We start from the raw sequence: 22,408 nt of genomic DNA, 5'->3' as shown, positions 1-22,408 counted from the left end.
ACACACAATAGCCACTAGAGGACAGTGTTGACTCAGGATAATGTTTGGGAGTGTTTTCTTACCTCATTAAATCACTCTATCTCAGGTCCTTACAATGATGTCCAACAGCATTACAGCAGAATGCAAAGTTGCGTTGAGTTTTTTTTGCATCAGATCAGGCCTGCAGAGGATAGAACCAGGAGAGACATTTGTAAGTGATAATTAATTTCTGTAATTTTCCTGACAAACAAAATCAAATGTTTTTTTTTTCTCTCTATTCAAGTTCAGAATAGTTAACATTAGATTTAAAGGAGGAGGGGAGGGGGGTTATGGGAAGCCCACAGTCACACCTTGATAATTGGAAAAAGGCAAACAGAAGTGAGACCTTGAGATGTTACAGTGACAAAAGGGAGAGGAAGGGTGGGGGGGGGAGGAGAGTTGACACTGCTCATCAGCGAGTCTTTTCAATATTCTTTCATGTCTGACGCTCCCGTGCCTCTCCATCCCTTTTCTTTCTTAATCTCCGCTGCGAACTAGGTGAGTATAATTACACCAGAGCATGTCACATTCGCTTCCCCCGGCCCTCGTCGTGTTTAAACATCTGTCACCTCCTCTGCCTCGCCACCAACAGCCAACGCAGTCATGGGTTTAAAAGGGTGATCTTTATTTTCTAATGAATTCAAGGAGATCCAGTCATATCGCTTGGTTTTCAATCTTTAAAAAGCAAGATCGTGGCAGATTCATTACTTGCGGTCCAGGAGTGGATGTGGTGCTGTTGTCACTGTCAGCCTTGGACTCTCACACACACACACACACACACACACACACACACACACACACACACACACACACACACACACACACACACACACACACACACACACACACACACACACACACATATATATACACACACACTCTACTAGTTGTCCTTTACATCACATAATCACACATCTTTGTTCTCTGTAGATAGAACTGTCCATGATAATTACTACGGGGGCAACAAAGACATCAGAAGAAGCAACTTAAGAGAACTCATCTCTTTTATGCTGCAGACATTTGACAATAAAGTTTGGGCTATAGTAAGAGTGATACTCTGCATTCAGAGTTTTTATCTATTCCATAACCAAAAACACATCCAAAGTGTGTGTATCTGCACCCAGCTGCTATTAGCATACCTGGCTAGTTTGCTACCTGCAGTGGTAAGGAGCTCCAAGGCCAAGAGTTAACATACCAGTAACTGATGGGTGAAAATGAACAAATGTTTTTGAACGACTCTTTTTAGTATGTAGAGTATGTAGTATGAGTGCTCACGAGTCCCCGACTTTTCCCATTCATACTGCCCATGCACACACTCGCTGTTATCATAGACTAGGCCACTGCTCGTGCCCCAAACTTTGCAAGCAGGGCAACCAATGAATGAGCGGGAATCACTGTCTCGAACGAGGACGTCAATGAGTGTCTCGAGTCAAGACTGGCAGCTACTCATTGAAGGAGATCTAACGAACCATTCTCTAGAACTGAGACGTCTGCTACGTGCCCCTCCAACGACCAGTCGTTGGTCGGTGACATTTTTGTAACATCGAGTTGCTCTTATGAAGCCTGTAAGTGGGATGCTGAATCAATGCATTAAAATGGAAATAGTTAATCTTTATTAATGTAAACGTATACATGATGACTGGTAATGCATTGAAGAGAAGTTTTGTGGGACAGGCAGCACTAGCTGTCGAAAGTGCATGCACTATTACATAATGTCAAGAAGAAACTGACACATAAAAGCATCAACTAATTTGTATGGTTATGGGTACTTTTTAAAATATATATAATGTTTTATATACTGTATATACATGTATATACATGCAATACTGTCTCTCCACTGCTATACAAGAATATTGTTTCTTTATTTCCATGTAATTTCCATGGATCATCACCTGGTTAATGCTGATTTTTGATGATATCATACGTGGCCCTCATGTACGAATTTGAGAGTCAGGTGAAAAATGAGTCACAGAGCTAATGCTAGCTTAATTAGCTACAGTAGCTAGCTACAGCTGATGAAATGCCAGTGACAGTGTTGTGTTTCAGCTTGCTGCATGGTCCCCAAGTGGCCAAAAACATAATTATTGAAGATTCAGGTCACCATATGTAGCCTATAAAAAAGGAAAAAAGTGACTTACCGTATTTTTTGCCCAAATCACAGAGCCCATACAATCTTTAATTTTCTAAATCATTTTAAATATGTCTGTAGTCTGAACATGTCTAGGTTGCATCTTCTGCATTCTAAGAGATGCCACTCGGTTGTTATGCAATTGATGTTGCCTGCATTTGACGATAATAAGCATAAAAGGCAGAGCTTAGGTTAATGTATGCATACAATGTCACTGAATCAAGCACACTGTGTGGTGTAATGCACAAATAATGATGCATAAGAATGTTTTTAATTTCATACCATGAAAACAAATATACTGAGCAGCTATTGAAAGCTGGACACAACATGTTCTGTGATCCAACCGCCTTTCCCTGAACCTCCCCCTGCTCGCTCTCCACGCTGGTTCTACCTCCACAACACCCAGAGGCCAACCCGGGGGGCGCAATTATTCAGGCCTTTGCTCAGCCAAGTAGAAGAAATTAGCCTCTTCTCCTGAACCAAGACCTTCTAACCTGCACCAGGACCTCGGGCTGCCTCTCTGACTAGCATGACCCCCTGTGACTTCCCTCTCCAGACCTTGTTTTCCATACATATGAGCCCAAGCTGGCCAGAGCCACGCTTGGCTGCCATATGGGCTCTCCTTGCCCCGGCTGGCAAAGTGGGACTGGGGAGCTGCGGGCTATAAAATCCAACACCCCCACACCTCCGCGCACCCCCGTCCTGGAGGGATGCTGGTGTCCTCGGGCCGACGATGCGCTTTTTACAGCAATCCAAAAAAAGAAAAGTCTGAGCAGCTGAGATGCATCATTCTGTGCCACCCTTAAAGGCTGCGATTACAAAAAGCAATATCAGAAATGTAATTTAGGAACAAGACTAGAAGTCTACATTTCAAAGTTTTTTAAATAACTGCAGGTCAAAACATGATCTGATATGAGCAATTATGGAAAAGAAGAAAGTTAAATAATGAATTATATTATGACAGAGCATGTTCTCTGGGTGGAAGGGCAAAGAATAAGAGCTCCTCTTCCTGCTTTTATTCTGCACTTGATCTTTTCTTTAATTTGCCCTATTCTTTTTCTTCATTAAAATCATTTTGAGTCACAGGTGATTCCATTTCCCATTTCTAGGCTGACAGATCCTCCTCTCTTATCGTACCCTCTTTTCCTCCTGTCTGTCTTTGCCTTTTTTTTCCACCTTCCATTTCTATCAATTCAGACCAGTCAGATGGTGGATAATGAGGTCTGTGGCCCAGCGCTGCATGAGCTCCCCAACTCTCAGAGTACAGTAAGAATTTGAAAATTGTCAAGGCTTTTTTTGCAGTTGCATTGCAAAATCTCCCTGTAACCTTGGCTGCTGTTATAGGGAGCAAGTACACAAGGTGATGAAATGTCAGTTGGCCTGCCCGCCAGCCCACTACCCACTAGGAATTACGACCGTATTAGACAAATCTGCACCTTATGATTGGTTAATATAAGAGCAGTGGTGTGGTGGATGGTGTAAAGCAAAAATCTTCAACAGGGGGTCCACGGCCCCTAGGGGATCCTCAGAGATACTGCAGAAGGGCCCCCAAATTATTGTTTGATCATTTTTGAGATATATACATAAACATAAATCCAACATATTATTAGCAAAGATAAATCAGCCTATTTGTGAAAAAACAACAACATTGATGATAGGCGTTCTGGCCTATAGGTAAGCTAGCTCTAAGGATTCGCTGTGCCACATTTGTTTAACATTAAAACATGATTTAATAGCTTAGTATTGCATGCACCACAAAAAGCTATATGTGTAAAGGTCTTGTGCAGACCTAAATGCAATTGTAGGCTGATTTAATATGCAACTCAATTGTATACAATATTAGTAGTGGTCCCTGCTCCGTCTCTCCTTCAGCTAAGGGGTCCTTAGTTTAAAAAAAAAAAACGTTGAAGACCCTAGGTGTAAAGCACATCTGACTCTCTCTCTTACATGACATATCTATGTTAAATGTTTTTTTGTTTTTTTACCTTACTTGGTTGTTAAAGAATCATCATTGAGAAAAAATGTGGAGGGCATTACCCAATTTATAGCTTCCCCGACAAAGCCTGTAGTCTGCAACCTATGTTTTTATGGTCATTAGATCATTATTCCAGCAGCTGTTCATAGTTATTTCCAATATGGCCACGCAAATGTCTTTATTGCAGCACCAGCTACCGATTTAATTAAATACAATGGTGTATTTTTACAATATAACCTTGCCAATAGCAGCTATAATACATATGCAGTGTATTATAATGTCGCTACTTGTGTATTTGGTTCTGAGTGGATCTTTTATCCAAGCTCAGTCCCAGTCTGGCAAATGGGTGACATCAGGTGGATTCAATTGATCCATATGATGAGCGAATATCCCTCTTACAGCCTGCAAAAGAACTCCTCCTTTTCTCCTGTCTACTCTATTGTCCTCACAGTCCATTCTGTAGTCTCTCTATCTGTGCTTTATGACAGGCCTCTTACCTTGTGACTACAGATACCTGAGAGCTGAAGGCCTTATCGGGGCCAGGGCCAAATGAGGCACAGGAGGAAAACGATGGCTTTTCTTTTATCTTTGGCCCCTCTCCTCTCCAGGCCACTATTTCATCAGGTCACTGTGTGTACATGCGGAAAGGGTAAACTGATTCTATTGAACTAGTCCACAACCTGGCCTCACCTGGGCCCTCGTGGCTCCAAATGGGTTTCTATTTTCTCCCCCCCTCATTCCCATCTTCACTCTGCCTCTTCCCCACTCCTTGCCCCCTTTTTTTCCCAAAGAAAACGATCAACACCGTGTACTGGAAGAGAGAGCGAAAGACGGCGAGAGAGATTAAATCCAAGTTTCTTTCATCCATGAACGCTTTCATCTCTCTTTTTTTTTTTCAAACAGAGGGAATTATCAGCAGCCACAACCGACACAGGCTTTTGACGAGGGCGATGGCGCAGGAGGGGAGGGGGGGGGTGGAATGAGGGAGGAGCGGGAGATGAAGAGGAGGCGAGGGGCAGGTGGGAAGTTAGGTGGATGCCGATCGGAGAGGGAATACACTTCCCGCGCATCCTCGGTTCGTCTGGCTTCTGGGTTTATCTACTGAGGGCCAGGGGTGCTGCTCTTTGTCTCCTCTCACCATTTCCTCTACCTCAAGAGTGGTTTGTTGCAGTCACCCTTAAATAACCATGAGCAAAGTCAATGCACTCTTCAATATCTTAATCCGACTCATGCATTGAGTGTTAAAGAGTCAAAATAAGAGTAAGAGGTGGGCCAGCAGACTTCAGCAGCTAAAGAACAGTGACTTACTATGGTGCTCATCCACCCTTTCCAAAAATGTAACCAAACCTTAGTAGATGATTTTTTTTTCCTCATCCCTTATGTGACGTCTAATCTCACTGTCGGAGTGTTTTTTCATTAAAATTGTGTCAGGACTAATTTCGAGGGGGAATGAATACAGATGTCAGGATGCCATCGAATCCCATCGCGGGGCCTTTAATGAGATAACAGGCTTTAGTCAAAGAATTAGCGCTATTGAAAAAATAAAAAAAATGAATGAGATTAGTTCAATGGGATGTGGATACAGAGTGGAACGGGGACTTTGGCTGTTCAGAGAAGAGAGGAAGAGAGAGAGGGGAGACCAGAGTCATATCAAACCTGCCCTGCCAAATCACAAATCTATTTCTGACACTGGTATTAATTATCAAACTAAAGCTGCTGTTGCATATTGATTCATCGGGGTGCACACTTGTATTATCTCCTATTAAGCAGGAAAAAAAGGAGAGATTATATGAAGCCTTCGGGGGCGTTTTATGGATCCTGTGAGACTGTTAAACCATGTCACGGACTCCAGAGCAACAAGACAAGCTCCCTGTGTTTGTGTGTGTGTGTGTGTGTATGTGCCCTGCTTCTTATGTGGGCTCCAATGCATTCTTAAGCTTTAAATTTGATTATTTTGGTGAACATTTTTCAATTAGCTCTACAATCATGGCCTTGAATACATTTCCGTGCACAGAAATATTCCTGTGTGCAAACATGTCTATGTATATTTGAGAATCAAAGTGCAGACGGTATTGTTTAAACCTCAGTGAGGCAGCTGTGCGCATAAGTTGGTGGCTCCAAAATGGCGATAAGTTGCAACTTTAATATGAAGTCATGTAAGCAAACACCAGTCTAAGGCCCTCTCCACATAGTTATGAGCTACTGTCACAGCAATGTGTGGCACAAAGCATAGTGTTGAGGCACAGTGTTGAAACATTTTCTGTGGTTGCGTCTTCATCCTTGGCCGAATTTGCACCGACTTGTGTCTTTCCATTAACTTCGTATGCAATTGTCCTGCCTCTAAAGTTCACCTGCATTCTTTCAGAAAAAATGGCAATACTGTTATGACTAGTTGCTATTGTGCTTAAATCACCATCCATCCATCCATGCTTGACACCTGGATTTCATTTGTGTAGAGGTACAGTAGTAAAACATTTTCTGTGCTTGCATCTTAACCCCTTGGACAAATTTGCACCCACCTGTGTGTTTCCATTAACTTTTTTAATGCAGTCGTTGTGCCACAGTAAAGCTGGTATGTCCATATCGCTTCAGTTGCTATTGTGCTTAAATTGTGCCAAAGAAATTTGCATTTACCACAACCCAAATTAACCACACCAACCCTGAGATCCTCAGGGCTGAATTGTCCAAATGCTTGACAACAGAATTTCATTTGAGCAAACTTCAGGAATTGACTACATTCTTTAGATAACACATCTTTCATGATGCAGTTTCAAATGAAAGGCTGTTAAGCCTTTAGCAAGCCCAGTGTTGACCTCCCAGTGTCTCCTTGAAAATAACTCGAAGCAAGAGCAGATATTCAGTCGTCACCGAGTGCGAGAGCTCCGGTGTCAATGTCCTTTTGAGTCGGGCTACGATTCAAAGTGTGACTGTAGTGGGCGGTGAGGCGAGCTCTGTGTGATAACACCACAACAGTGTTGTCATTTCATTTCTCACCAAAAGACAACTGAAGAGCAACCCCAATGAACAGCCCGTCTACTGCTGTCCAATGGGATGATAACTCCATCCACATTGACCAACGTGTTCCCCCGAGGAAGGAAGGATTTGTTTCGCACCTCGTATCCAAAACGAGGATTGTTGGAAATAGAATCCGACGTACAGTACGCTCAGCATGCAAAAGCCCGAGATCATCGGCAGAGGAGGTATATAACATAGTCACTGTGACCAGTGTGGGTGGCAGCCAAAGTGTTGAGACACACGCACGCACCTCGCGAATAATGAGACCTCCAACAGTGTGACATCCATTTCACACATGGATGGCATCTGTGATTGGGAAACATATGTTTGTATTGATGTATAATTATGAGCATTGAGGTTCTCTACTTCCTGTAAGTTGGTGGGAATGACTTTGTGGTGTGTATGATTAAGTGTGTATGATAGAGAAAAAAGACAAAGGGAGCAAGGGAGACAGTGTGATGGAGAAAGAGCATCAACACCTCGCTGACTGCACTCAATCACAGATCGCTGTCTGTCCGGAACCAAAGTCACAAATTTCATTATATCGTATATATATATATATATATATATATATATATATATATATTCGGCTTCTATATATCACCTTCTTACACCCCTGCTGTCTAACGTTGAGGTGTTACACAGGTAGCGAAGCTGGAAATATAGTGATTATACAAGAGGCGTGAAGACTGCCGTCCGCCCTGCACGTAGTTGTGATTCGGTGTCCTGCTTTTGCCAGGAGAAGAAGGTGCGAGAGAAACAGAAAAAGGCAGAGGAGGAAACCTGAAAGATTTACAAATTTGAGGGCAAAAGTAGGATGGAAATGGGAAGAGAGACAGAGAGATTGTAAAGGGGGAAGGGTGGTGGAGGTTAGAAAGTGGGGACGTGGGTGAGGGGAGGGGTTGCATGGGAGGGGGGAGGGGGGGGGGTTGTAGGCGTCGAGGAGGACGAAATGAGACCAAATTTTCTTTGGCAATCTCCGTGTTCCTGCTGCAGGTGCTGGGGCCATTTCACTAAAGCAGGGCCAGACGCGAATGTCATTAGTTCCTGAGCCCCAGGTGAATTTGCCACAGTTCCACATGATTAACCCAGATAATTGTGTGTTGATAGCGAGCATGGTCGATGGAATACAATTTTCGGGGCCCGGATTCCTAAACAAACAGCTCAGCAGCAGCAGCAGCAGTGGTGAGCCAGGGAGACGGGATAACGGCGGCGGTGGCGGCGGCGGCAACACTTGTGATGCCTGCTGTGTTCACGTACAGAGGTTTACAAAGAGAGAGGGGGAGGAGAGGGGGGGACAGAGGGAGGAAGCTTCTTGAAGAGGTGGGAATAAAGTCAGGTCAGCCGTGGGTGACGCTAAGAGGAAGTGGCCGTCATTTCATTCAGTTTCATTTAAGTGACTCCTGACATTAAATGTATCATTACTTTGAAAAAATACAAATTTGCAAGATGTCGAGATTTTTGTGTCTATTACAGGCAGGACCGTAGAAATCTGGAGGTCATGAGTTCAAATCACTTCTGCCTGAAAACATTTAAACAAACATCAAAAGTTAGGTCTCTTAAATTTATTATTTGTTTTTTTCATTGTTAGTTATTTAGTTAACTGCTATAGTATATTCATTTCATATCTCAAAATGAACATTTGAACTATGTTTCAAAGTGGGAAAATACTTTAAATTACTTAAAAAATTTAAACCTGCAACAACTGATTTTATTGGCCACTCGGGAGCCTAAACTTTATCTCTAACGTTATCACTTTTATTATAAAACGTCTTAGCAAACAGTTGCCTGTTTGCACAACCAGCAGATACAGAACTACATTAGCTATCTATAGCCCTGATTACAGGTAAAGTAATTACACATAATGAAGAAAAAGATTCCCATAGCATTTGCGTGTTTCATTTTGCTGTCTGCACCCGCCCTTTGAATTTGCTTTCAAACATGCTGAGCGTGCATTAAAACCATGATACCGACTGTATATTCTCTGGCTTATACGATTTATAGCCCATTGTGCTGCACTATGGAATTCATCAGCGGGGTGTGAGAATTAGCTGGAGGTGAGAGACTGAGCTGAGTAAACACACAGAGGATACAAACACATACATCTGCAAGGTGAAGGAACTTGGTGGTGTAAACATGCAATATTGTCTACAGTACAGAATATGTCATAGCTCCCATGAAACTTACACACATGCACACGCACGCACACACAATTGAGAGGTCTACATATGGCTGAGGTTAGATATGGACGGCCCCTTTCTGGCTTCCTGAACTGTAATGTAATTTCCCATAGTGCCTTGGGGTTGATGGGACATGGAATATTTAGTTAGAAGAGTTAGGAGACGGTCGGTGTCCCTCTACTTTCTTAATAAGAGTACACAGACACACACACACACACACACACACAGAATTTTATTAGTCTTTTTAACATTGAAACACTATAAAACTGTGGTGTTCATCAACCAAATGTTTAACCCAATGTTCCTTTTGGAATTCAATAGAAGTTCAGCATGTTGAATAAAATCAGACTTCTGTGGTATGCACCTTAATCTTGTTTTTTAGGCACACGCGTGCAGCCTCGAGTCCCAGGAAGACGGTTCTGTAGCCTGCCAAGTGAATTTGTAAAACATCATCAAAGAAGAGGATGAGGAGGAAGAATCACTGGGGTTTGTGTTCCCACCAGTAGAGAGATAAAACAAGTCAGGGAGCCAGGTATGGAGGGGAGGGAAGAGCGAAGGAGCAAGAGAGAGCGAGAGAGAGACTGGCAACAAGGAGAGAGGAGAAAGAAAGAAAAGAAGCAGAGACAGCCAATCTCCCTGGTGCATTCTGGGAGTTGAACCTGGCAGGAGAAATTAGCGGCGTGCACACTAAATGAAAGGGATAATCCCTCTCTGACGGAGTGGAAAGGAGAGGAGTGCAGTGCAGTGCAGCAATGATCCCTCCTGTGTTCCTGTGATTTTAGCTTCCAGGTTTATTTATTAAGAGGATAAGCCCTTCCTCTGTATGCAAACCTTGTAGGCAAGAGGGGACGCCGCCGTCACTCTGGTGCCAAGATGGTGTTGATTTGAGGGTCCGCTACTTGCCATGATGCTGGCTGCAGACCCAGGCCAGGTGTTCAATGTGGATACAGGTGGATCCCTAACTTCACGTAAACTCAGATTACAGGGAAGAACAAAAACAATGATACAGTTTCTTGGACACTTAAATATTGCCATGTTGATGTATTGATACTTTAATAGTCTATATTGACAACGTTTCATTTCCGGGATTGTCTTATCATCCAACACCAAAACTTTGTGGGAAGTCTTAGCATATTAGTGCCCATGGGTTGGCATGAGACATTTAGCGATCAAAAAAGGAGGCAATGTTTATGTGTCCAAATACTTTTTTTGCCTACAGGACGTGAGGTGGTTGCCTTTTATTTGGACCTGCCAAATAGTGCTCATCTTTTTGTGCGATCTACATGTACAGTATATGGTTGTCAGTTGCTTTTGTTTCACAAATTAAGATGATGCCTCTCTAATTCTAGGTTGATTTTTCTTTTGTGTTTACACCAAGGTCGGTATTCACCAAATTAGGGTAGGATTGCTGATCTTGAATCCCTCCCACTTCCAATACAATCTTGTTTAAGACATACAAAGGTGAGGACCGGAGAAGTCACCAGACCCAGAGCAGTGCATCAGTAAGAAATCATACCGAGAGCTGAGCATCACAAGGCAAACAACTGTACTCTCTAAATGCCCAAAAATGTCAGATCTGGACAAACTTAAAAGATAAGGAACAGAATGCCCCCACACACACTCACACCCACACACAGACACAGACACCTCACAAATAGATCTCGCTCTCCAAAAGTATACAAGTATATGGCAAGCCACTGTATAAATTATATGACAAGAGAGAAATGAAAAATGAATGCATTGCAAACACAATCTATTGAAACTGAAAGAGCGTATCAATTGCATAAATATGTTTACTTGCATTATGTTTTATTCTGTTATTATTCAAGTAATGGCATCAGAAGCAGTGTAGTTTGTGTCTCAGGAAGTGTTGGTATTCTCGTGTCCATCTGTCCATGTCTGCTCCTGATCACTACTACTGCAGGCACAGAGATCTCTTCTGTACTTGTAGAAAAGTTTGAGAATGCTATTATCTACCCAACTGGAAACATTATTCAGTGGAAATTGTGTTGAAATAACAAATAATCATATAAACACTTGCTTCCCCTCAACCTCAAATACATATTCATGCCTTGACTGCCTCTCGCGTCTTTGCCCCCCCACCCACCCTCCCCCACTCTGTTGATGAAGCGATATTTTGTTTGTATGAGAGCCCACAAGCCAGCTCCACTCATGTGAAATGGCGAGTGAGTGAAAAAACATTGTTTTAATGAAATGTGAAAAAAACTGCTTCATCACAAAGTACAGCCACCTTCTAAATACTTTTTTTTAAGCAGGAAGTTAAAGAGAAATATCACAAAACACGAGCATGTTGACACATTAAACTGAAACTAAAATATCATCAGTGCTGGCTAATTTTTGTTCCCAAATAAGCTGATTTATTTTTTCAACCAGGAAACCGAAGCAAAACAGTGCACACACATTTTGAGATTGAACGTGCCCCATGTCTTTCAGGAAGTGGGCAGGGTCAGACTGACATGTGCACATATGAGGGTTGTGGTGTGGGACTCAATTAAGCTCAACAAGCGACAAGTGTTGTGGAGGCAATCAGGCCAGCAAGTTGCACTGCCATACTGGGAGTTTCTTTCAGATGGATGCAGAAGGGAGACAGAAGGTACTTCCCATGTCCCGTATCTGATAGCTCCTCGACTCCTCGGTCCTCGGCTGAACCGGAAGTTGTTCTGTCCCTCCTCTGTGAAGGCCGTCTCAAAGCTCTTATTTCTGCCCCGAGGAGCGAGCATCGAGGAGGGATCATCGAGGAGCTATAGGCGAGGATACACGAGAGCCTTGAAGCCGTGCAGCTGAAGGAGTTGCTAACTCCGCCCCAAAAAGCTGACAAAGTCATGTGACGCTTCAGAGGAAAGGACGTCTCATCCCTCTAAAACACATTCGCTCGTTTCCTCTCTTCTCCCATGATTTCCTCAGGTCTTTACTGTGCATCGACGGACTAAGACGCGAGGAAGGAAGGCAAGTGGAGGAGCTGGGGATGCGATGTAAGGACCTGGGATGCAGCAAATGAAGGCTGCTGCAGGCTGAGGCTGGAGAGCATGTTAAGCTGCTGGAGAAACACCCCGAGAGATTTTTGAATTGAAGATGAAGACGCTGAAAGACTACTCTTTTAAAACCTGAACTCCAAGACAGAGCGCGGACTCGCAGAGTCAAGTAGAGGCTGGAGCTGCACCCCTGTGTGTTGGCCATCTCGATGAGCGCCGACCCGGAGCGGAGGTCGCCTTAAGACACGTGTTCATTGAGTCAGCAGGCCCGTCTTTAGATGCGAACAAAAGAACTTCATGGGTGAGTCAGTTTGACACAACACAAACTCTCTAGAAGTAAGAAATAGTTGCACTCATCCAGGCTAATTAGTCTCATCCTCAACATGCAGGGAGAAGGAGACAGGGGTTAAGTTAAGTTAGCAGTTAGTTGCGGTGTACTTTGCTGTTTAACGAGCCCGGTTAGCTAATTGGTTGTAACAACATTGACAAGTAGCCTATGGCAACGGTCAAAAAGTTGAGTATGGACACCCTCAATGGTCGCCATCTTGGCTATGTAGCAGAAAGGTGGCTTCCACCACAAACCATCAAAAAAAGTGAGGCCGAGGAAGCTGCAGTGGTTGCGGCTGCTTTGGAAAACAGCGGAGGGCACGACGCTAGCGGATAATCGCCACCTCACGGGGAAACTGGGCGCACACAACAAGCAAGAAACCGTAAAAGCCCGTTCATTTTTGAGTGAGGAAACACGCCGGCAGACATTTAGGTCGAAAATACACTTCCAAGACACTACTTCCCTGTCGAAAATCACTTAATGCACTAATACCATAGACTGTTAATATTCATGGACAGAGCATGTGTGACGTCACCCATTAGTTTGTGGAGATCTGCTATCCGTCGTCGAGTTTGCAAGCCATCCTGGTTGCGGATGTGACGATTTTAGAGGGAGGAGTGAGGGAGGAGCCACGTTACGTTACACACTTTGACTGGCAATCACATCATAGCCACGCCCTAAAACATTTTAAAATCAACGAGACCATAATTCAAAAAATGAACATCATTCTCTGTTGCAGAAGACTTAAAACTAGCGATTGGGACCATAAACTCATTATGAAAATGTTTACTGAGGTAAAAAAGTGACAAGTGAGTCACTTTCTCATAGACTTCTATAGAAACTGACCTCCTTTTGCAACCGCACATGTCGCCCTCTGCTGGAATTCAGATAGAATGCAGGTTTAAGGCACTTCCGCATTTGCAGCACTTCGCCGAACCGGATGCATTGTCCATTAATATTTACAGTCAATGGCTAATACCGGTACGTTCATGTGTAGGCTACACAGTGCACCAAATGGAAGTGTATGGAAGTAATTGTGACACAGCAATGCTTTTTTTAATTCTGTGTCATCATCTTCTGTCGTTATTCAACTGCAATGGAGAAAATCTGCAACTTGTAAAATATTGATCTTCAACAATAATATCAGATGATGTAATCCGATGTCTTTATTCCAAGATATCATCCACATCAAGCTATTGGTGAGAGATCTGACCTAATTTGACACAAGGTGGACCTGTATGAGCTATAGATCCACCACTTCTGGAGACATTTGTCCATGCAGGGCTGCTGAATGCATCCAGGTGTTTGTTTAAGGTCACAGAACGCCTCTGTTTGCCCCATCCACACTTTTTCCCCCCCCAGTTCTAGGCCAATCTTTTCTCCAAACAAGGGCTCGTCGATGAACATCCCTGGGCTAACGAGCGCCTCATCGATTCGTTCAGGACAAGGAGAGATAAGAGAACAAACAGGCTGAGAGGCGAAGGAGGGGGATGGTGGGGCAAAGAGACAGGGAGAACGAGGCAAAGGATTTCATACAGCCATGTTTTTTTTAACTAAAAGGTCTTCGATTCATTCCACCTGCAGATCGCCTCCGAAGCCGATCCGTACGAAACACCTTATTATATGTTAAATGTCAGGGCTGTATCATTAACAGGCTGCTCACTTGTATGACTGAACAATTCACCGGGCTGGAACTGATCCCGGTGACACCTAAGCGTGGTGTTCGTGTCACATTACCACTGTACCTGTGAGAAGCGTTCACTTCACGCTGCTGCTAAGTTCTTGTGCTAATAATATCATCTCCCTGTTTATCTGCAGGAAAGCCTCGCGCTAACAGTGGGCTGAAAGAGTTGATCTTAAGTGACAAACTTTTTATTTCAACTGCAAACGAGTTAAACTCAGTGGCAGCATGAGTGTACTGTGCTGATTTCAAAAGGCATAACATGGGCCTGAAAGTGAATGTAGTTTGGGTCAGAGGTCATGTAAACAGCAAATATGTGCTGTGCAAATCTCACTTTTGTGCCTTTCTTTTTTCTCAAACCCCTCTTCTCAAATGTGCTGCCATACTAGTACCAATCTGCAAATATTCACACTATGTGTGACACTATGACACATCTACACAAAGCTTAATGTGCTATTGTCTTTAGGTGAGCTGTAAAGATGAAAATAATCGCCAGTGTATGAAAAACCTCCTGAAAATGTCCAATTAATTGAACGATTATTTGCCTTTTTTTTTTTTTTTTTACATTATAATAGTTATCTATTTAAGGAAACTTAATACTTATTTGGGTTACATCCTGTTAATTGAGTATGCGTGAGTAGTATAGATGACCTGTTTTTTTATATGCATTTAAATGATCTAACTCTTCCTTGTGTTTTGTCATTTTAAAGTATATACTGTATGATTCAATGTTGCATAGCTTGTATTTAGCTAATGCTTTCACTTACAGATCGTTTTCTGTCACACACTTCCATGTCACTGGCGCAAAATGAACAATTCTTTTTTACGAAACTCATACTCAATGTTGGATTATATCACTGGGGAACTACTAGGATATCATTAGGGCCCGAGCGCCAACAGCGGCTTAACATACTCAAAAACTCACCAATATTGGCGGTCGCATCGAACCTGGTGAAAATGTACGTATTTTATGGGTTTCGGGAATAGGCTCACAAAAATGGCTCGCTAGCGGCCCCTGCAGTGCGTTTAACATAGACTAATGAAACGTGGTTCACATATGTAGCATGTCAAGACGTACAAAAAACCTCATTGGAGCCATACCCTAAACCCAACAGGGAGTCCGCCATTTTGATTTGAAAGTTCGAAATTAGTGGGATTTTATGTCGTACTTTAACTCCTCCTAGAGATTTCATCCGATCAACTTCAAATTTGGTCTGTGCCATCTTAAGACGTTAAAGATGAAAAGTTGTTAAAAGAAAAACTTTTCATCATAGGGCATGGCCGTGGCGGGGTGGCCATTTTGTGCGTTTCGCTATCGAAACAGGAAGTGGGTGTAACTCAAATGTACATTGTCCAATTGGCTCAAAACTTTTCATGATTCATAAGAGTCTAACTCTGAGGACATTTACCGGACAAAATTGACTCAGTCATAGCGCCCCCTAGTGGCAACAGGAAGTATGCCCAAAACTATACGTGCTATACTTTAACAAACTCCTCCTAGAGATTTCATCCGATGGACTTTGGTCTGTACCATCTCAACACCTTAAAGATGAAAGGTTATTAAAATAAAAAAATTTCGTCCAACGGAGTGGGCGTGGCGGCCATTTTGAGCATTTATTGATGAATGAAGAAGTTGTAACTTTAGTGTACATTGTCATATCTGCCGAAGATTTCTCACGATTGACAAAGGTCCAGGCCTGAGGACACCTACAGGCCAAAATTGATATCATTGAACTCAGCAGGGAGTTCCCTTTTCATTGGTGACGATTTGCACCGTCTGAGTGCCACGCAAATGCACGGTCGCAAGGAGCGGCTTCCGCAAAGTAACCCCGACGCACACAGAGGCGCAAGGGCCCGTCCAACGCTGCTTGCAGCTTTAATTTTTATTTTTATATATATATATATATATATATATATATTTCATATCACTACACTTGCAACATGTCTATGACTGTTTACAACACCTCATTTTATCTAGAATTGAAATATATATATATATATATATATATATATAAAAGAACGAAATACAACTAACGAAATGATTAAAACCAAAAATCTCCAATGCAATTATATTTTCATTTCCCCTTTAGGTGGATGTAAATGAATTAGTACTACACCTTGTTGGGATATGTTGAACCTGATCCTTCCATTATGCCTTACACATACACAAAAGGGAATTGAATCCTTTGTAAATATCAAACTAAGACCCAGTCACAACAAGGACTCTCAATGATAGCTGTCTCACAAGCGTAAGCTATCAAATGAGGCAGGTTGCTTGTTTGGGGATGGTGGAAGGAGGGATGAGGGCCAATTCTTCTTAGTGTCAGCGATAAAAATCCATCTGATTGAAATCGCAGGTCATTATGATATGAGGAGTAGACTGCTAGAGAGATGGGTAGAGGGGAGAAAGACAAGAGTGGCTGCACAATTGCTGAGGTGCTCCTTTCTTTTCATTTTTCAGATGAAAGCTAATTACGCGGTGTGGCGAGGAGACGGGGCGGCGTGCATAATGCAGGAAACGGGGAGCCGAGGTGGTTAATTGGGGTATGTGATTACACAGGGCTGTAGTTAGAGGGAATTAGGCAACAACACACTCTGCAGCACAGCTCATCATGGAGAGAGTGAAAGGAGCAGGCGATGGTGCTGATATCCTCTGCACTCAGCACACCTTGCTTGCTGTAGACACTCTATGAGGCCTGCAGACTGAGATCTGACTTTTAGATTTCAAGTTAAACTACAACACTCCGACGTTTACTTCTTTGGCCTCCAGTTTTGGTTACTGCATTGCAAATCTTTGAGGTCACTTGGCATTGAAAAGCTTATCCGGTTCTTTAACATCTCTTGAATTTTCTTTTGAATACTGAGTGCCACAGATGCATTTCAGATACCCTGTTTTTTTAAAATAATATAAAGTTGTATAGCAATAAGTGACAATGCCAATGCCAATATTCTGTATGCAGAGAAACGGAAGCCACATATGCAACTTCCTACAATTTTTAACTTGCCAAAAGAAGGTTGATTGAGCAACTTGGTGCTAAGCACCTTCCTCAAAGCTCTAGTATTCACATTTCCCACCAAATCCATCCCACTTTCAAGATTCAAACCATCAACCTTCTACTTACGAGACAATCCGCCCATCTTGAAGTTCCTACCGAGCTTTCAACCCCATCAAAGAGAACGTTTGTATTTGCGGCCTGACCTGGCAGCGCCTTCCCTTATGTGGTCAAATCAGCCGTAGTGGAGGATGCATGAACCCTTTCTCACTATGAGCACTATCGATGACACTCCAACGACCCACACTCTAAATTACCCAGCATTACCTTCCATGCTAGATGGTCTTTATTGATCAGCATGTTATTCAAAGTGTCTCCCTGCCTCTCCATGTCTTTTATGTTGAAGAACAAAAGGGCCGGCAATGAAAAGACACTGGAAGGGTGAGTTACCCTTCTGCTACACAACTAAAGTGAGCGTTCGACTGGGTGTCACTGGTTATAAGTCCAGCCAAACGCATATTTATGAGGCAGAAGAGAAGGAATTGTAACATCAGGAGCATCCATCTTCCTGCGTCTTTATCTCTTACCCTCAATCGGTCGTTGGCATCACTCACCTCAGGTCAATACGGATCACCTGTGAATGTTTGAGGAAAGCGCTCTCTTGTCCCAACAGTCACACTATAAGAAATAAATCTGTAAAATAACAGAAATAGCTCTGGCAGCTCATTATCTGAACTTTGACCTGTGTGTAGCTACAGGTAAAACATACAGAACATTTTCTGTTAGGCCTTTATACAATTCTCTCAGTTAGTAAACTTCTGAAAAAGTTGAAAAAAAACATCAAAAAGATAAAAAAAACTGTGAATCACGTTCTACGGACAATTTGCTGTTAAAATATAGAGTCATATAACTGTTAATACACTGCTATTTCTTTGTGTGAGTGTACTGTTGTGGGATCTTTGCATGAATATGAATCTCTGCCACTTCAGCGCTCTCGTGTCCAGTTCTTGCTCTCCTTCCAGTTGTGACCCGGCCGCTCCTTTTTCCCAGAGGCCTCTTGTGTCCGGTGAGCCCTTTCGACCAGAAATGGCGACCTCTTGTATCAAAGCAGACGAAGTAGCACACATCAAAGGTGCCGAGCCCTCTGAAATAAAAACCGTGTGTTGTTGCCGGATGGCCGTTCGCCTTTGAACCCCCCTCCCCCCCTCGCCCCGATCTGCGTTACAAAGCTTCAATTAGCCACAACATAGGAAGCATAGTCTACCCCCCCCTCCATCTCTCATTCTTGATTCACAGACGCTTTGTTTTCGGTGAATTATTCCTGCCTAGTCAGCTGCTGTTATTGTTAATCCATTTTAACCACCCACACAATGATGAAGGCAACTCAAACATGAGAGCAAACATAGGCAGATTAGCCTGAATGCATTAGAGGCGTTGGATGTATGAAAGGGTGGTTAGCATGATGCTTAGGTGCGGCAGCTATGGATTGATTTAACCCTTGTGTTGTCTTCCCGTCCACCATGCAACTTTTTTTTTTTGGTCAAAATTTCATTAATAATTTCCCGATGTTTTTGTCACTTTTTTAGACGCTCTTGTCAATTTTTTTTTTTAAATGCTATAAAATTGAATAAAACACCCAAATACAATGAAAGTAGTGAACTGCTCATTTATTTTACTTGTGAAGAGCGTTGTATGGAACTATCCACGTTATTTCTTTTGGGACAGTTTGGGTGCTAGAAATCCAAATTTCTGATATAGAAACCTTTTGAAAATGGGTGAAATTTGACCCGAGGACAACAGGAGGGTTACGAGATTTTCAAGTGTATTTGGGATTAATTAGATAGTATTCAGGGGAGACAGGAACTAAGAGAGGGATGGGTGGCACATGTGTCAGGTTCAAAATCTTGAAGTTGTGCTTTGCAGCACAAGGAAACTCTGCAGGTGTTTGAAGGAGATGTGCTTGGGACAAACACCAGGAAAAAAACAAGGACAAGAGTAAGAGTTCAAATGTTACCAAACAATTGTTCTAAAGCATATAGAGATAGAAAGAAATGTGTGCAGGTTAAATCTTAAATTGCATTACTATGTTCCTGACCCACAGAAGGAATAATCTCTCAGGAACTCGTCATTTTTTATATATTTTCTTTGAAAAACCACACATTATGAAGCAAGAAAAATCCAGAAAACGGGGTCTTGGTTGGGATGGGTATTACAAATACACCTTACACCATCAGTATCAGTACCATCAATTCACCTACACCAACAGAGCTGGGGGTGTCATGTGATGATCAGCCACTAGATGTCACTCTAAGACGTGATAAAAATCTAAAGGCTCGGCCTGCTGCACATTGATTCTCTAATAAAATATCAGCAAGTTGTGGGTGCAAAATAATGACAACTTATTAAATACAAGGATCCAACACATTTGTTTGAAAACTTTTTATACTTCTGATCTAAAAAATACTTGATATTGAAAATGATAAAAGGGTGATACTGTATGTGAATTAAGCACAAATATTGTTTTTTTCTTTTTGTTAGTTGCACCTAAACACTTCTGTTTGTAACACTCGAGAGTTTGAATGATGTTACTTTTTTTGGGGGGGGGTGTGAAAATCGTGACAATTTTTCAAAATATGTGTAAAGCTGGTATTCAAAATTAAGGGTTATCATTGTTTCACTTTTAACATCCAAAATATTAAAAAGGAAGTAAACAAACGGTTGTTATTGCAACATTCCTAGATGCTTAATTAGATGTTTAAAATTAGCTGGTGGTCATTTATTTCTAAATGGTGGATATGTAATTGTGGAGATAAACAGTCATTTTGCGTTGGCCACTCTAATAACTGGCTATAAAACCAGATGTCTTTATTATCCATATTTGCTCCGAACCACCTAGTGCTCATAGTAAGCCACCTCTCTTCAACAGATTGCCATTCAACCTAATTTATGCAGGGTAACCTTTTGTAAAATGTCCATATGCTTGATATGCCTCCCTTCACACAGGCGTGTGCTAAGCAGCTCACTGTTAACACAGATGGACCAAACTGCTGCAGAAATTGAGGTGAACATCTGTATGGAAGAGATCTAATGTACCCTATTGCTATTATATTGCTGTCCCATATGGAAACAATCCTCAGTGTGTGTATGGAATAGAAGGCAGCCGCATGTGTGCGCTAATGCAAATGCATAGGACGGGGAAATGTTATCCGTTTTGTGCATGCAGTCAGAAAACTACATTTATCTTCTGTTATAAAAAAGGGAAACAATGCGTCTTATTTAATTTAATCTATAATAAATGACAGACATGTATGATGCTTTCAGTACTTTAAATATCTGAACAGAGGATGAATATTTTAATAACGTTCCCACTCGCATTGAATGAGGAGGGACTACTTTCTGCACACACAGCCAGTGATGATTGAGTTCAAACATCTTCCCCTCAGAAAGCTGACTCAAGGCGCACAAAGGCCACTGATGAGGTAAACGAGTTTCCCTCTCCCCTACAATCTCCTTGTTTTGCTGCCATTCTGAGAAAAAAAAAGACATTTGAGGGGCTCTTTCCCTCTCCATTCACACCTTTTTTTTTTTTTTTACCTCGCTGAATGAGGTCTCCTTTATTATAATTTGGCCAGAAAATTATTAGGCAATAGATTGCCGGCTATCAGGACAGACTGGGCTACTAACGGCAGAAATTGTATTATCTCAGCCTTTTCAAGTAGCTGCAGGTTTCAAACTGCCAGCTAATGAGTGAATTAATTCAACAAAAGCAAATGATGTTTCTGTCGGTCTCAATGGCAGCCTCGCTGGGAGAATTCAAAAAGCAATTCTTCAGGTGCCATGTAATCTTTGGGTAGAGAATGGTGGGTAAATAAAACAGAGAAGGAAGGAAGCGTTTACAATTTTAAATAGGCATTAGTAAGTCATAACCCTCGGAGCACGTCTCTCATTCTAACTCCCGCAATCCATGTTTAGGATTCACCAAATTTAATATAATAAATGCACTGTTTATAAATTTAGATAAACCCATGTGACATTTAAGTGTAATTCTCATTTAAATGGGACACTTTGCCTCCAAGTAAGCAAAACGTGTTAGAATAACATGAAATCTGCATTCTATTACACACACCGAGTGCCATTGAGAGTGTGTTTTACATAATTTCACTGACTGTCTGAGAAAATGAATAAACAAAGAATTATGTAAAATGTTGTGATCTGAATTACTGAAATAATGCATATGATTAAGATGTGTGTAAGGGGGTGGTGTGCTGGTGGTGCTGGCACCGTGCAGAGTGTTGGTGGAAGAAAAGAAAAGCAGGGCTGATACAACTATACTGTACCAGTGAAAACTCATATGTATAGAGAGAAAATTAAAAGACCAATATTTCATTACTATTTTCAACTAAGTTCCAACAGTCAACCACAATGTATTACTCTGTAAACGATAGGTTTGGATGATAAAGATTAATTGGCTTGTAAAATGTCTGAATACAACTACTTTTGAAGAATGAATGTTTGCTAGAATATCTTTATACCCTTGAGGCATTACAATTTTTGGTTATCCAAACAAATATACACAGATTGCTGCATCAGCTGTTTTCTTTTTTTTTTAATTCGTCCACTACCTGTGTTAAAGTCTCTCCGTGGCAGCTGGAGTCGAGCTGAACTTGTTGTACTCCATCAAGGCGATATCCAAAACAAGGTGATTGAACTTTGCCACTGGCCCCCGCTGTTGTTTTTTAATGGTGGTGCATGGATTTTCTTTAGCATGCTGCCAAGAGACTCGCATTAGCATGCCATTTAGAAACTTGCATTCTTGCCTGAAATAACACTTATTGCATAATATCCCGATGAACAAGCTCCGGTAATACGCCACAATTAAGCTAGAAAGCGTTTTTTTTTTGCATCTGCCAACCCTCCACTAGCCACAATTATTTGGCAGTAGGTACACAAAAGGGTTATGGGCAGTCGTTTGATGGACACACGGGCCTTTTTGATTTTTAATTGTAATTGTAATCCTCTCCACTTGAGGACTTGGAAATGCATCGTTTGAACCCCTCCCCCCCCTCCACACACACAGGCCTACACACCACCTCCCTC

At 42.1% G+C, this 22,408-nt stretch overlaps 1 long non-coding RNA gene across 1 annotated transcript in view; it reads right to left on the bottom strand.

Annotated features, from left to right (window-relative positions):
* Positions 1-22,408, bottom strand: part of LOC120554428 — a 39,945-nt gene that overhangs the window by 1,779 nt on the left and 15,758 nt on the right. Inside the window, exon 2 of the long non-coding RNA XR_005638439.1 lies at positions 63-160. This is a non-coding gene — a long non-coding RNA (uncharacterized LOC120554428). The remainder of the gene's footprint in view (positions 1-62; positions 161-22,408) is intronic.

Source organism: Perca fluviatilis, chromosome 24 (genome assembly GCF_010015445.1).
Source record: "Perca fluviatilis chromosome 24, GENO_Pfluv_1.0, whole genome shotgun sequence".
In the NCBI taxonomy this organism is placed as follows: Eukaryota; Metazoa; Chordata; class Actinopteri; order Perciformes; family Percidae; genus Perca; species Perca fluviatilis.
Note: the sequence above shows the minus strand (reverse complement) of the source record. Positions and strands in the feature narration are given on the sequence as shown.